The sequence below is a fragment of the Theropithecus gelada genome, chromosome 1 (genome assembly GCF_003255815.1).
Source record: "Theropithecus gelada isolate Dixy chromosome 1, Tgel_1.0, whole genome shotgun sequence".
NCBI classification, from domain to species: Eukaryota; Metazoa; Chordata; class Mammalia; order Primates; family Cercopithecidae; genus Theropithecus; species Theropithecus gelada.
The window spans coordinates 147,882,545-147,896,951 of NC_037668.1; the positions used below are offsets into that span (position 1 = coordinate 147,882,545).

General features: G+C 34.0%; 1 protein-coding gene across 1 annotated transcript in view; it reads right to left on the reverse strand.

The window, feature by feature from the left end:
• The window catches only part of SPATA17 (spermatogenesis associated 17), a 233,015-nt gene that overhangs the window by 119,673 nt on the left and 98,935 nt on the right, over nt 1–14,407 (reverse strand). The window lies entirely within an intron of this gene.

The following is a 14,407-nucleotide window of genomic DNA, read 5'->3' on the forward strand; positions in this document are numbered from 1 at the left end:
TTCTTGACCTAGAAGTTCAGGTCTTCTTCCACTTATTTAAGCCTACAACTTAATGATCTTCACTGTATCCTCTCTCACCTTTTCTGGGTCCATGTTTATTTGGCTATTTTTTTCTCTTCTGTATTTTCAAGCCTTCTCCCTCAAGTAGCTCTGACGAACACGTACAAGCTTCTACCATTCTAAAACTGTCTCTAACCTTGCTTCCTTGCCAACCCTACACATCTAGTTAGTGGGAAGTACATATTTCCCATTCCTCGTATTTTCATGGGCTTCTCTCTGCCCTTCAGTATGTCAAGGAAGGAGGAGTGGGTTTTCAGTATTGTGCATCAGGAAGGGAGTTGGTCCAACCTAATTTGGCCCCTTCCCCCTACCTCTTGAAAGCCAGCCAATTGATGGGAGACAAATATCCTTTGCTCTCACTTCCTTTCAGATTCACAGGGATAGGCCTAGTTTTCCTCCTCTGTCTGCGACTAGGAGGTAGATTTAATGATGGAACTAAATAGAAGCAAGCTCATTATTGATTCAGATGTAAACTTCCAATTCAGCTTTCATTACTAATGATGAGATAGAGGTATGTTTTTATCTCCATCTATCTGTCTTTTTTATTTTTCTCTCCACTGGTTCTGAAATCAGACAGGAAAAAGGGGGTTTATGTATTGGGCTCTAACACCTCTCTTTCTCATCTCAGCCAAGTTTCCACCCTGACTATTCCATAACAGTACTTTGGCAAATATCATGTCTCACTTTTGCCATTAACTATATTAATGTCTCAGATGGTGCTGAATATACCAATAAATGTATCTTCAGTTTTATTTGGGATGTAGCAAGCTCAGTTTTTAATTGTCATGAGTATTCATTAATTAAAAGAAACATTGCTAATTAGATCAAGAATGAGATGTCGAAGACATTTGTATTTTCATAAACATCCCTTCATCTCATAAAATGATTACAAACCAATGTGTAACAGGAAGTTGAACAGGGTTTCTGTTATTTCAGAATTTCAGCTGGTGTTTCAAAGATGAAAATACTAAGGAGATGACAAGTACCCACTTATTCCTCTCTTCATTGTTCTTTCTCTGGCATGACAAACAGATTGCCTAACAAGTGTCCATAAGGACCCATGAAGCCTTGCTTGACTTCCTGTGAGAGGGCCTTGCATCTGAATTGTCTCTTCCACCTCCTGATCTCTGAAGAAACTGAGAAGCTAATTCCCACAAAGTATTAAAGGCTAATAATGTTGAATATGTTGTCTAGTAGTTGCTTTCAAGTAAACAGAACTCTTAAAATACAATTTCACTCATAATCCAGGAAAATATTCTTAAAGTATGTCCTTTCTCAGCTCCCTTGAAACCATCCATAAATGGAAGGCATGGTTTTGAAGACAGCCAGAGCTAAGTTCGAAATGTAGTTGCCTCCTATATCTATTGTGTAACTTGGTTTCATTTGGGGCACACTGTTAGCTTTCCCCTTTGCCTTTTCTTGGTATATAAGATTTGTCCTTCAAAAAAAAAACCACATAAAATATATTTGGGCAAATATAGATATAAGTTACTAAAAAATTATTGTTGCTTTAAAAATAATTTTGTTTTACTTACAATCTTGTTTCATTTTTAAAAAAAGAGTGAATAATTGGAATCAAAATAAAAGCTGCCTGTCTTGTTTTGTATCCAAAATTATTATAAATCAGAATTAGGATATGTACATAAACCATTCATTTATTAGTTAATCAACATTACTTGAGAGCCTACTTTGGTATGAAATACTGGAGGTATCAAAATGGCATGATTGTTCTCCTTTATGAATTCACCTACCTTAGAGGGAGGTAGCTATAACCATACAACCAATAGCAAAGGCTTTATTAAGACATGGGAGGGGGAAAAGGGAAAACTCTGCCTTGAAAAAGCAAGGAAAACTCAAAAATTTTAATGTTCAAATAATAGCAAACAGGGAAGTTGATTTTGATATAGATTACATATAAACAAAAAAAGAGGTAAAATAAATTGAATCATTTCAGTGACGTGAATTTAAGACCAATATAGATGATCATAAGTTGACTTATGTACATAGAACATAAATATAAATAATTAACATTATTTACGTATTATAAATACAACAAAATTATATTATTTTAGGGGATTGACATTTATTTAATGGGATGTTAGAACAGAAATTATATGCATACATATGTGTACATGAATTAATTTAAAAGTTAATGGAAAATATTACTGACTAAACTTGAGAAAAAACTCTGAAATTCAAGCCCTTAAGGGGATGACTAAATTAGGAATGCTTTTCCTTATATAAGCACCTTGTAGATGTAACTTTTCTCTAAACTCAGAACAAAATTTTTTTGGCAAGAGTTTCTTTTCAGCATAATACTAACTACTGAGATATGCAGCTTATTTATTTTACACTCAGAGATATTCACAAATTAAAAGTTAAAGAAAGATTCTTTTCCCTTTCTCTCTTCTCCACATCTTCATTTTCTCATTTTTTATTTTGCTGTCTCTTGTGATACTTTGTGAATAACGTAAGTCATTGCTGAGTAAAATATTTCCAGCTGTCAAAAGATACAGTAGATAGAGACAGCAATTGACAAGATTATTAGTTTTACAGAAAACCTGTCTGCCATTTTACACTAAAATACTTAAAATCATATCACACCAAAATGAAATCAATTTTATATTTTTTAAGTAAAAAATTGGAATTCCTCTTTGGTTTTGTTTGTTTTGTGATTGTAACAAATACGCAATATAATAAGCAAACTTTCTGTGTCTTCTAAAATATTTACATATGTTATATTGCATAAAATCCAAAAATCATAGATTATTTCTTGTGTTGGACTATACTTTGATCTCAGAGGTTAAATACTCATGATCTTAACAGTGATTTTAATGACCACATGAGTCACATTAGTCAATGTTTGAGTATCTTAACCGTTGACTCAGTTAAGAGCTTATTTCAAGAAAACATTTGGGAGTATAATCTCTCTCCTTAAGTCTCTAGTTTTAATATAAAGGACATAGTGTATTTCATTACAGGGTTCACAGAGTAGGGAGGGTAATAAAGAGAAAGATTAAAAGAAAAAGACGATGGATTAGACTAGAGCCTGAAATTTTAAAATCTGGCTGCCAGATACTCAACAGAAAGATTACGAAGTTTTTCAATCCAAGGGGATTAAATATCAGAGACACTGGGATATCTATATAAAGTTATTCTTCTAATCTCATCAAAGAGCTAGGACAAATCATAACCTGACAAACTTCACAAACTCATTATTTATCAGTTATAGATAATAGCATCTAACTCATGACTGGGCTCAATCCAAAATATTTCTGAAGTGTCCCCAAAATAGAAAAATAGCCATAATAGTAATAGAAATAAAAATTTAAATCTACAAAACTATTACAGCCCCATTTCTTTCATTAAATCTAGTTAAAGAAATGACCTAACTGCTTGTGTTTCTAAGATTTGGATTTCACTATATTATAAATTTAATTAGTGATAAAAAAGGAACCACCAAAAGCTTAGTCTCTTCTAACCAATGAAGAAAATGATAGAATTGATTGTAATTAACTTGACAATAACTGTAGGATTTTTTTGTTTCTTTGTTTGTTTTGAGACAGGGTCTTGCTTTGTTGCCCAGGCTGGAGTATGGTGGCGCGATCATGGCTCACTGCAGCCTCGACCTCCTGGGCTTAAGCAAGCCTCCCACTCAGCCTCCCAAGTAGCTGGGACTACAAGCATGCACCACCATGCCTGGATAATTTTTTTTTTGTATAGATGGTGTTTTGCCATGTTGCCCAGGCAGGTCTTGTACTCCTGGTCTTAAGTGATCTGCCTGCCTTGGCCTCCCAAAGTGCTGGGGATTACAGGCTTGAGACACTGTGCTGGGCCAATAGGAGTTTTATATGAAACCAATAGAAATGAGTAAATACTAATTAACTTTCAATTGCCTTCTATAAATTGTTTGCATACAATGCAATTTAAAATATGGTGTTCTGGGGTAAGTGGAGGAACATTTTACCCTGAGGTAAGAAATAGGAGCTACATTTGTTATGTACTTCATTCTAATTCTTTTCTGGCTTTTGAATGTTTTATTAAGACTGTATTTGAAATTTTATATATGTTTGTATTTGTGTGTATCTATGCATATACATACATAACATGTATACATGTATATACATATGTACACATACAAATGTATACATATACATATATATACATTTACAAAATATATTTGGTCTTTTCAATACCTAATAACTATCTCTACCGCAAGCTGAATATATTAATTTAAAAAGGCACCCAATCTACTAAATGAAAATACACTGATCCTGAGTTTGATGTCCAAATTTTGTTTTCAATTTAAAAAAGAGAAAGAACCAAAGAAAATTAGGTGCTTCAGCTTTAAAGACAGATAGGCCTAAAATGATAAGGTTTACTTAACTGTCTGAAGGCTAGATTTGAAATCTGGTATGCCAATGATTATGTATAGCACATTAAAACAAATGTTAAAACTTATTTGAGCAAGTTTAACAAAAGCAGCAGAGTTTTCACACAGTACATGAATGGAGTCCACTCAGAGGTGAAATAACAGTGAAACTAACGAAGCTTAAGCTTTGGGGCCCCTTGCTTTCATAGGCTCCTTCCAAGGCACAGGGTAGGACCCTGGTAATGTGCTCATGTGGTCATGCTTTTTGTAAATTTGCAAAAGATATCAGTGAATGCCACTGTATCTTTATACTCTGACATCCTCTATCACACTTTCCCATGGGTTGGGTGGTATGAGAGTGGCTGAGGGCATGTTGGGATCAGGCTGTGAAAAAGATGAGGTGGGTACATCTTTAATCTAGGTTTAAATATATTTATGTGGGGTTTCTGTCACTTCCACATTTAGTTAATATTTGTTAGCAATCCCAATACAGAAATATCTCCTAGGAATATTCCTACCACCCACTGTGTGGATAGGAGGCACCCTGAATGAAGGAGCAGGGCCAGGGGCTTCATTGCAATAGGAACTTGCTAAAGTGCCTCACCACAGAAGTCTGTGGATAGTGGGGAAGAAGTGAGATTTAAAATGCACCCAGCCCAAAGCTAGTCTGTAAAAAATTATTCCAACATTCAGATGTGTAAATCATAAATGGGGAATCCAATTCTTACAATTTTCTATACAAAATGGAAGACTCTCCTTTCAAAAATATACTCAACATAACGCATTATACAACACTTTTATAGTAATGAAAATTTAGATCAATGTTGTCAGAACAAAAGGGTAAATAATCCATCTCTTCTCACTTCAGAAAGTTTAACAATATTATTGTCAAAAGAGAAGCAATCAAAGAGTATGAAGTCAAAATATAGAAAACAAATGCTCCAGAGCTGTGCCAGGCAGTTCATTAAAGCACTATGCTATATTTTTAGATTTCTAAGATGTTGGGTAGTATCAGCCCATTAAAGTTTGAAATGTGGTTGAAATGATTTCCTTTCTCATTATAAAAATTATTGCCAGGTGTGGTGGCTCATGCCTGTGATCTCAGCACTTTGGGAGGCTGAGGCGGGAGGATCACTTGAGGCTAGGAGTTTGAGAGCAGCCTGGGCAACACAGCACGACCCTATCTCTACAAAAAATGTGAACAAACCTAGCCAGGTGTGGTGGCACCTGCCTGTAGTCTTAGCTACTTGAGGCTGGGGTAGGAGAGCACTTGAGCCCACGAATTCAAGCTATGATCACGCCACTGCACTCCAGCCTGAGTGACAGAGCGAGACTCTGTCTCTAAAGAAAAAAGAAATAATGAACTTATCCACTTGTATTTGAAATTTTGCATATTTTATCCTTAAAGGTGTACTCCCCAAATTGTATAAGCTTCAGGCCCATAACACATGGATCTGCTCCCAGTCATACATAAGGGGGAGGTTTATAATGTGTTTTGCTAAATGATTTATTTTAAAATGCTGCACACTTAAAAGCAAAAAATACATAAGGGAAAGAGCTAAGGCACTTTTCTACCTAAGTGGCTCTCTGTTAATTAATTTTTATTTTATTCTTGCCTCTTTCGGAAATTATTGCCTCTTTCTTAGATGTGAGGTAGTTAAAAGATGGCAAGAGTTAAAAGTTAAAAGAAGAGGAGAAAAGGAATTCATTTGAGAACACAACACGATTTTTTTTTAAAAAAAACCACTTCGTGCTGTCTCTTCAAAGAGAACTGACAATGGATAATAATGCCATCCCTTTCATATATTACAGGATAATAAAAACTACAATGTTAAAGAGGGAGGAAATAAAATGTAAAAGTTAATAGGTAATTCATTCTCCATGCTAGTTCAGTCCTTGGCCTTTCTGCACAGAGACTGCCAATAGTAACAAATTATGTGATGATTTTGTGATGTGAGCTGTTCACTTGGGATTAAGAACAAATGTCCACACTTGAGGGCCTGCCTCTTAAACTATGGATCCAAAGATCGTAAGTCAGATCTCTATGTAATCTTGAAAGAATAAACCTACCAAGGGTCCAAAGGGGGAAAAAAAGAGTCCCAAACATTTTAGTCACCAGAGAGATAATTTCTGCTTTATAGAATATTCTGAAAGTAGATATAATAAATTGCTTTGAGCAATTCACCAGAAGGTACCATAGATATCTAAATTACATTCTGGCTTTCTTTATGCTTCTATATACAGGCCCTAGTTTTTATCTTTGTACATGAACTCACTTAGAATCGATGTTTCTTATAAGTACCAAACCATTTCAGAGAAAGAGAAAAAAGGGAATTCAATGAAAAACCAGTGAATATCCTTTGAAGAAGGATGGCTGGACAGTCATAAAGGAAGGATACAGTTCCTTCCATGTAGGGTTTATTTAGGTGAACCAGGTGTAGATCGCAGACGTAGATGACTAACTCAGGTTTTTTTTGTGACCATGGTTTACTGAGGATGCCCCAGCTTTACAGAATGTATTCAAACTAGTTGTGTGACCTTGAGCAGGTTGCTTCATCTTCTAGTCTTAATTTCTTTAATCGGTTAAAAGAGAATGCTGGAAAGATCATCCTAAAGATCCCATGCTGCTCTAGCACATTCCGATGAGTGGCGCCTCTGTCAGTGTGAGCTCCTATTGTTAAATTTTTCTGCGTGAAAACATTCATACAAACTACTGGGAAGTTAGCAAAAGCAAATATAAGATCCTTCATGTAAAACATATGAATCTACTTCCCAAACCATACATCCATAACTATGTCTTATTACCAGACCTTTCCAACTCCTGAATAAGTTTGCTAAATAAGTTGCAGGGAATGTAAGAATTAAGAATTTGTTTTGGAGAATGCTGTGTTAATAATTGATACTAAATAGCAGTGACCCTAAGCAAAATGACAAAACTGATACATTTCTTCTGCATGTCCTCTTAATATTCTTTTTAGTGCCATAAATACCTACTTTCCTCCCCAGACATCCCATGAATGCATTACACCCTTCAGCATCCCTGGATCTCTTTCTTACCAACTTTATGTCCATTTGGGTCTTTATACTCTAGGTATTGCCTCAGGTCTCTGAATGTACTTTTCTCTCCCATTCTTATCAGAAGCTGTTCACAATGTATCAATTTTCACTAAGACATACCATTAAGGACAACCTGAAAGCTAAAATATCTCCTTTCTAAAAATAATCTAAATTAGTTATCTAAATTTAATAGGAGAAAGAAATACATCTTTAATGGTAAAGTAACAATAAAATTCAAAGTATTAGCAAAAAGCTTGTAACATATTTCTCCTTTTCTGTGAGAGGCAGAGGGGAGGCTTCTGAATTTCCACAATATGACAAGTCACCAGAAGTCACCTACCTCATATATATATATATATATATATATAGAGAGAGAGAGAGAGAGAGAGAGAATCTTATGATAAATTTCTCTAGGATATAAAGTCAGACTGTATCAGTATGCTCATATTGAGGAGCAGAGGCAGATCAGACTGAATAGCAGAGTGAAGTCAGATTATAAAGAATTTTGAATGCTTATGCTGAAAAATATGGATTTTATCCTATGGATAACAGGGTAGCTTTGGAGGCTTACAAACTGCAAAGATAAATGAAATAAAAATGCTCTGTTAGAAAGGTTTATCTGATGGTGGTAAATATACTGGGTTAAAGGACAAAAGACTTAAAAAGAAAATCATTTTAGAGACTATTACAATTGCTCAGGGTTCAGGAAATAAATATGAAGGGACTGATTTGAAAGACACCTGGGATGATGAACTGAAGGATGACAGCAAAAAATGAAGAAGAGTCAACTACTTCAAAATCCTGGTTAACGGGATAGTTTAGAATTGTGGATTGTTTAATGTAATGTCTGATTTAGAAAATAGAAAAATACACACGCACACACACACAGAAAAAAAAAATAACAGCCTGAAAAATTTCACAAAGAACATGTGAATGCTCAAACTCAGGTTGCATCAAACCACAAAGATCATAAATATAATTTTCAGTTCAGTGAAGATAAGGGTCCTATCGGCAACCGTAAGTATCAAGGCATACATCCTTTTGCATATATATCATGGAAATACAAAAGACGGAAAAAAGGTCCAACTAAGAAACTAGAAAGGAACAAAATCAATGTTTTTCAAGTCAGAAAAGTGGTTCTGAGATAATGTCTATAAGGTCCAAATATGTGCTCCAGAAAGTCATTGCAGGTACATCTTAACATTATTCTTGAGTTTCCCTGTCACCCCAAAGATACTTTCCAAATATACCAAATATACAAAGACATATGACACATAGATACACATACCCACACATACGCACACACGTTGGCAGGTGCACATGGTAAGGCTGCCACTTTTCTAGGGCTTCATCATCTCAAAGTAAAAGTGAATAATCATATATTGAGCACTTGATATGCATAAGATCTCACCACCTAGATACTTAAAAGATAGAGTTGAAAGCAATAAATGATTTGGAATAATTAATTTTTTTTTTTTTTTTTTGAGTCAGAGTCTTGCTCTTTCACCCAGGCTGGAGTGCAGTGGTGCGATCTCGGCTCACTGCAACCTCTGCCTCCCGGGTTCAAGCGATTCTCCTGCCTCAGCCTCCCAGTAGATGGGATTACAGGCATCTGCCACCACATCCAACTAATTTTTTTTGTATTTTCAATAGATACAGGGTTTCACCACATTGGCCAGGCTGGTTTCGAACTCCTGACCTCAAGTGATCTGCCATCCTTGGCCTCCCGAAGTGCTAGGATTACAGGCCTGAGCCACCACATCCGGTCAAAATTTTCCTAATTTAAATATTTTTCACCTTATAAGATTTGTATCCTGGAAATTAAAATAAGTTTTTTAAAAAAGATTTGTCTTATAAAACTGTTTTTCATATCAACAGACTACCAATTAATTATGGGTATGTCAAGTTTATCTATTTATTTTATTATTATTATTATTGTTATTGTTATTTTTTGAGATGGAGGCTCGTTCTGTCGCCCAGGCTGGAGTGCAGTGGCACTATCTCAGCTCACTGCAAGCTCCGCCTCCCAGGTTCATGCCATTCCCCTGCCTCAGTCTCCCGAGTAGCTGGGGCCACAGGCACCCGCCACCACGCCTGGCTAATTTTTTGTATTTTTGGTAGAGACGAGTTTTCACCGTGTTAGCCAGCATGGTCTTGATCTCCTGACCTCGGGATCCACCCGCCTTGGCCTCCCAAAATGCTGGAATTACAGGTGTGAGCCACCGCGCCTGGCCAAGTTTAATTTTTAAAATTAAGACAGTCTTTCTCTGTACAAATATGATTTAATATCATTTGGGAAAAAAGTAGCTGAAACCGTTTTGGCTTCCTCAAAAATATAATTCAAAGTAAAATTTTATCAATATTAAACACAGTATAGGATCTTTTTAAAATAATAAATAAAATAGTTATTTCAGTAATATTTTCACTACTTTAGTGGGGAGTGAGGAAAAACATCAAAAATCTATCGTATAAATTATGACATGAAAACTATTTCCATTATATACATGTAACAATTTTAATTGAAGTAAATTTGTTTCTACTTTAGTTTTAATTTCAATATGTGTAAACTCTTAAATGCCACACTAAAATAAAATAGACATAGTTATACTGAGTTATATGTATATTTTATGTTTATTTACCTTTTTTATTATCACATTAAAATGAAAAACAGGGTAACATTTTTACTAACAAGAAACTATTACCGTGTATAATTCTATGTAATAACCAATATTTCCAAACTAATCTTTTATAATTTGGATCTTGATTTTTACATTTGTCTGTAATTTTTCTAATCTCCAGGAAGACTCTCAAAAATTCTGGCAATACTTTAGAGGCATCTTTTACTAAATCCAACAATAGGCCTTTGCATATATCCACCAGTAGGTGGAGCAGACAACATAATTTATTACCTAAGAACAAGGGCAGGGGAATGAAAGTCAGTTTATTTGGAATAAAACAAATCTGCAAATGAGATTTTCTTCAAAGGAAATATGTCTTATATGTGTTAGATTTAGTTTGACTAGTTACTGAATCAAAATAAATAACTTTATTAAGTAATCAATCTTTAGAGAAAGATAAATTAAATTTACAAATGGAAGCAATATTTGCATTTTACTTTATCCAAATCAACCAAAATTAGCCTTCCTTTCATAAAACTTTTACAGGGACAAAGATTTTTTGATGTGTTCATTTAATAAGGGTGCTAAACCCAATCCTGTTTTACAGGTGATGGGGTGCATAACAAATAGTATTTTCTGGGAAATATAATTGACTAATCCTATTATGTCTGTAGCAACAAATTAACCTTATTACTACTAGTAAATGGTGATTGATTATTTATGCAAATAAGTTACCATATTCAGCTTTCTGATTGAAATAAACATATACAAAAGGTGTTTTAATATGACTCGAACTTTTTAATTAATAAAACCCTGAGGGGTCTATTAATTCACTCATTGCAATATTAGTTATTTACTTGTGTAATTTCTATTAGCGCTAACATATTTGCTTGAATAAAGATGAGATAATTAATACCATCAAAAATTAGTAATAGCTTTTGGTAATATTTTAAGGTATACATTGAATTTGTACTAAATATAGGCTTAAACCTGACTTTAAAACTTTGCAATCAGCATATGAGTATATGAGTATACCAGCATAATCATCCTAAAATTACTAATACATTAAAAAACTCAATCTTACACCATCTATATCTGAATTCACAAATACAATTTTGACTTACAAAATTATCTTTTATGAAGCACTGTCAAAATTAATGTTTTATTTCTACTCATCTAAAGTAAGCTATTAGAACAATAAAAATGTAATGTAAAAATTACTATTCTATAAACCATACTAACATCATTCCCAATCACCAATCGCCAATATAAATCATCAATATAATGTCCCCCTCTTAGCTAAAAATGCTATTAGATTTATTCCTTTTAAGCAGATCAATAAAGCTTTTCCTATCCTGACATACTTTTTATAAAATTATTCAAACTTGAATATTTATTTGGAGAATTTTCAAATATCTGCAGGCACTGAATGTTAAAATTGATACAAATCTTTTAAGATAAATATTATTAATTCTTATTTGGCTTTTATTTGTACTTAAAGGTCTACAAATATAATTTGAAATCAAAATCTTAAAACAAACAATGAAATTAATTTGTAAACAACCAAGTAAGGAATATTTTAAAATCTGCAGCTTAATTTCTTCCCAATAGCCCAGACATGCTGTAAAAATTACTAACAACACTCAGATTGAAATATGCGTCTTTTATTCTCTGAATCTTCCTTAGGCTCAGGAAGGAAGGTTATGTTGTTTTTTATTAAAGTAAAATAGCACATCAGCAAAATCATAAGTATAAATAGTTATTAATTTCAGTGAGATCGCCCATATAAGCAGTAGTGAAAAGTTGGCAATTTCCATCTACAAAAAAATTGACATTAGACTGAAATTAGGCTCAGCGCTTTTTGTGGTTAAAGATTAAATAGTTTATATTTATACTAAAGTCCTAGCACACTACTATTAGATGGCAGGTACTCAAAAATATTATTGGAAGTGATTAACTGGTGAATGTAAGTTAAGATTCATGTTTATTGTATTTATTAAATCTTAGTGTTGCATACTTTTGTTTAGATGGAGACTGTTTGTTTTAATAGTTGTGACTTGTAGTATGTTTTAAAGGTCAACTTTTTTATATCATGATGAAAAAATACTGATTAAAAGCTAAGTAAAGCAAATCTGTTGGGATATAAGGAATAGAACATATGAACTTTCCAGTATCATTCTGTCAGTACAACTAATCCCTTGAACAAAATGAACAGATGAGACTAAGATGACACAGCTATTCTATTTTACCACCACACACACAAAAAGTTTGTCTTGGAAACAAAAGTGGCTCCACAGGTTCAAAGGGTTGTCTTTTCATCTCTAGTTACCTGTGATCAAATCTTAAGATCACTATGATGAAGTTTACCAACTGGCCAGGTCCAAATGAAAATCCCTGTTATTTTTGTAATATTTCTCTCCAAGGGAAGCAATTTGAGAATACAGTTTCACCTGTAATGTCCTCAGGTCTGTGAAGTCAAGTGTCAAATGGAGGTGGGGGACACCAGCATAGAGATTTCTAACTAATTTTTTTATTAATAACTAAAGGAAAGCCAAGAAAGGAAATGAGAAAATGAATGCTTCCAATTGGTAAGATTAATGGAAGAAAATTAAAGAAGAAAACCTTAGGTTTATCTGTGGTTAAATTCTAATAATATGATTGTTACCATTTACTGAATGCCATCTAACGGTCTGGCACTGTTTTAAATACATGACATTTAATCCTCATAACATTCTTCCAAGATGGGTTTCATTATCCCACAAATGCAGAGGGAAGCAGAGGCTCGGAAAACTGAAGGTAATCTCCTAATATATTACCCTTAGTGTGAGAGCTGGGATGTCAGTTCAGCTCTGTCTGATGACAATATTTGGGTTCTTTCAACCTTGCCATAGTGCCTCAAAAATAATTATTTTATTGGATGCCAAGGAGTTTTGGAGACTAGGGATCACTAAAGTAAAGTTTACACACATTGATATTATCAGCAGCTTATATGGTATAAAGAAGGAGAAAAATACATTGACAGCTTGTATTTGTTAATACAAATATACTTAAAACACAATGGTAATATCTGAAAATCCATTAAGGTCTATGATTCAAGTGTTTTAGTCAGGTTTGTGAAAATTCTTTGTCAAACCAGGTGCTTAATTTAAAAAATGAAATGAAATTAATTAAGAAATAATGCATAGAAAGTCTCTACAATACTGTTTGGCACATGATAAGCACTCCATAGATATTTGCTGTCAGATTATTTTTATTAGTTTAAAAAAAACCTGAGTCTTCATGGACTTTCTAAATCATTTCACTAGATACTCAGTATCTCAACAACCTTGAATAAAACAGAATTAACAAATGTTCAGTTAAATACAATTCCACTGTTTTAGGCCAGGTGTGGTAGCTCACGCCTTTAATCCCAGCACTTTAGGAGGCCGAGGTGGGGGGATCATTTGAGGTCAGGAGATCAAGAACAGCCTGACCAACATGGTGACACCCCATCTCTATTAAAATACAAAAATTAGCCTGGTGTGGTGGCGGGTGCCTGTAATCTCAGCTACTCTGGAGGCTGAGGCAGGAGAATTGCTTGAATCCAGGAGGCGTAGGTTGCAGTGAGCCAAGATCACGCCACTGTACTGCAGCCTGGGCAACAGGGTAAGACTCTTTTTCGCTCCCTCTTAAAAAAAAAAATGATTTCACTATTTAAAAAAATGCTTTCTGTATTACAGTATCCATCATAAATATACTTCGCACAACTAGAACTCATATTAAGAAAGATTCAGAGTATAAAGATGTTCAGAGTTACGATTAACAAATGTGTTGTAAAAAATAAAATACCAGATTTAAAGAAATAAGGGTATTAATAGTATGCTTAGTTTAATGAAAGTTGAAATGACTAATAACTAAAGTTAAAAAATTTCTGCGAAAAGGAATTTTTTATTTGAAATTCCATATAAAAAGGTAGCACTTCAATTATACAACTAAAACTGTTACTACTATAGATTTTAATGAAAAGTTAAAATATTTTGACTTTTAATTTTTAAAAGTATCTTTAAATTATTGCCTAAGTATTTGAAGTCCAGTGACCTTAGACTGCCGAGTGCCATGTCTATTTCTACTAGCTTTGTATCTCTGACTCAGCCACGTAACACCTCTGAGTTTGTTTCCTTACCTGTCACATGAAGATAACTCAGCTACACAAATCCAAGTAAACATGAAGATAGTCACCATGATTAAAAAGTAATGATATTCAGACTACCAAGCAGAAGCTAGAGATAGAGGGAGATCTACGTTCCAAATGTACACGGCC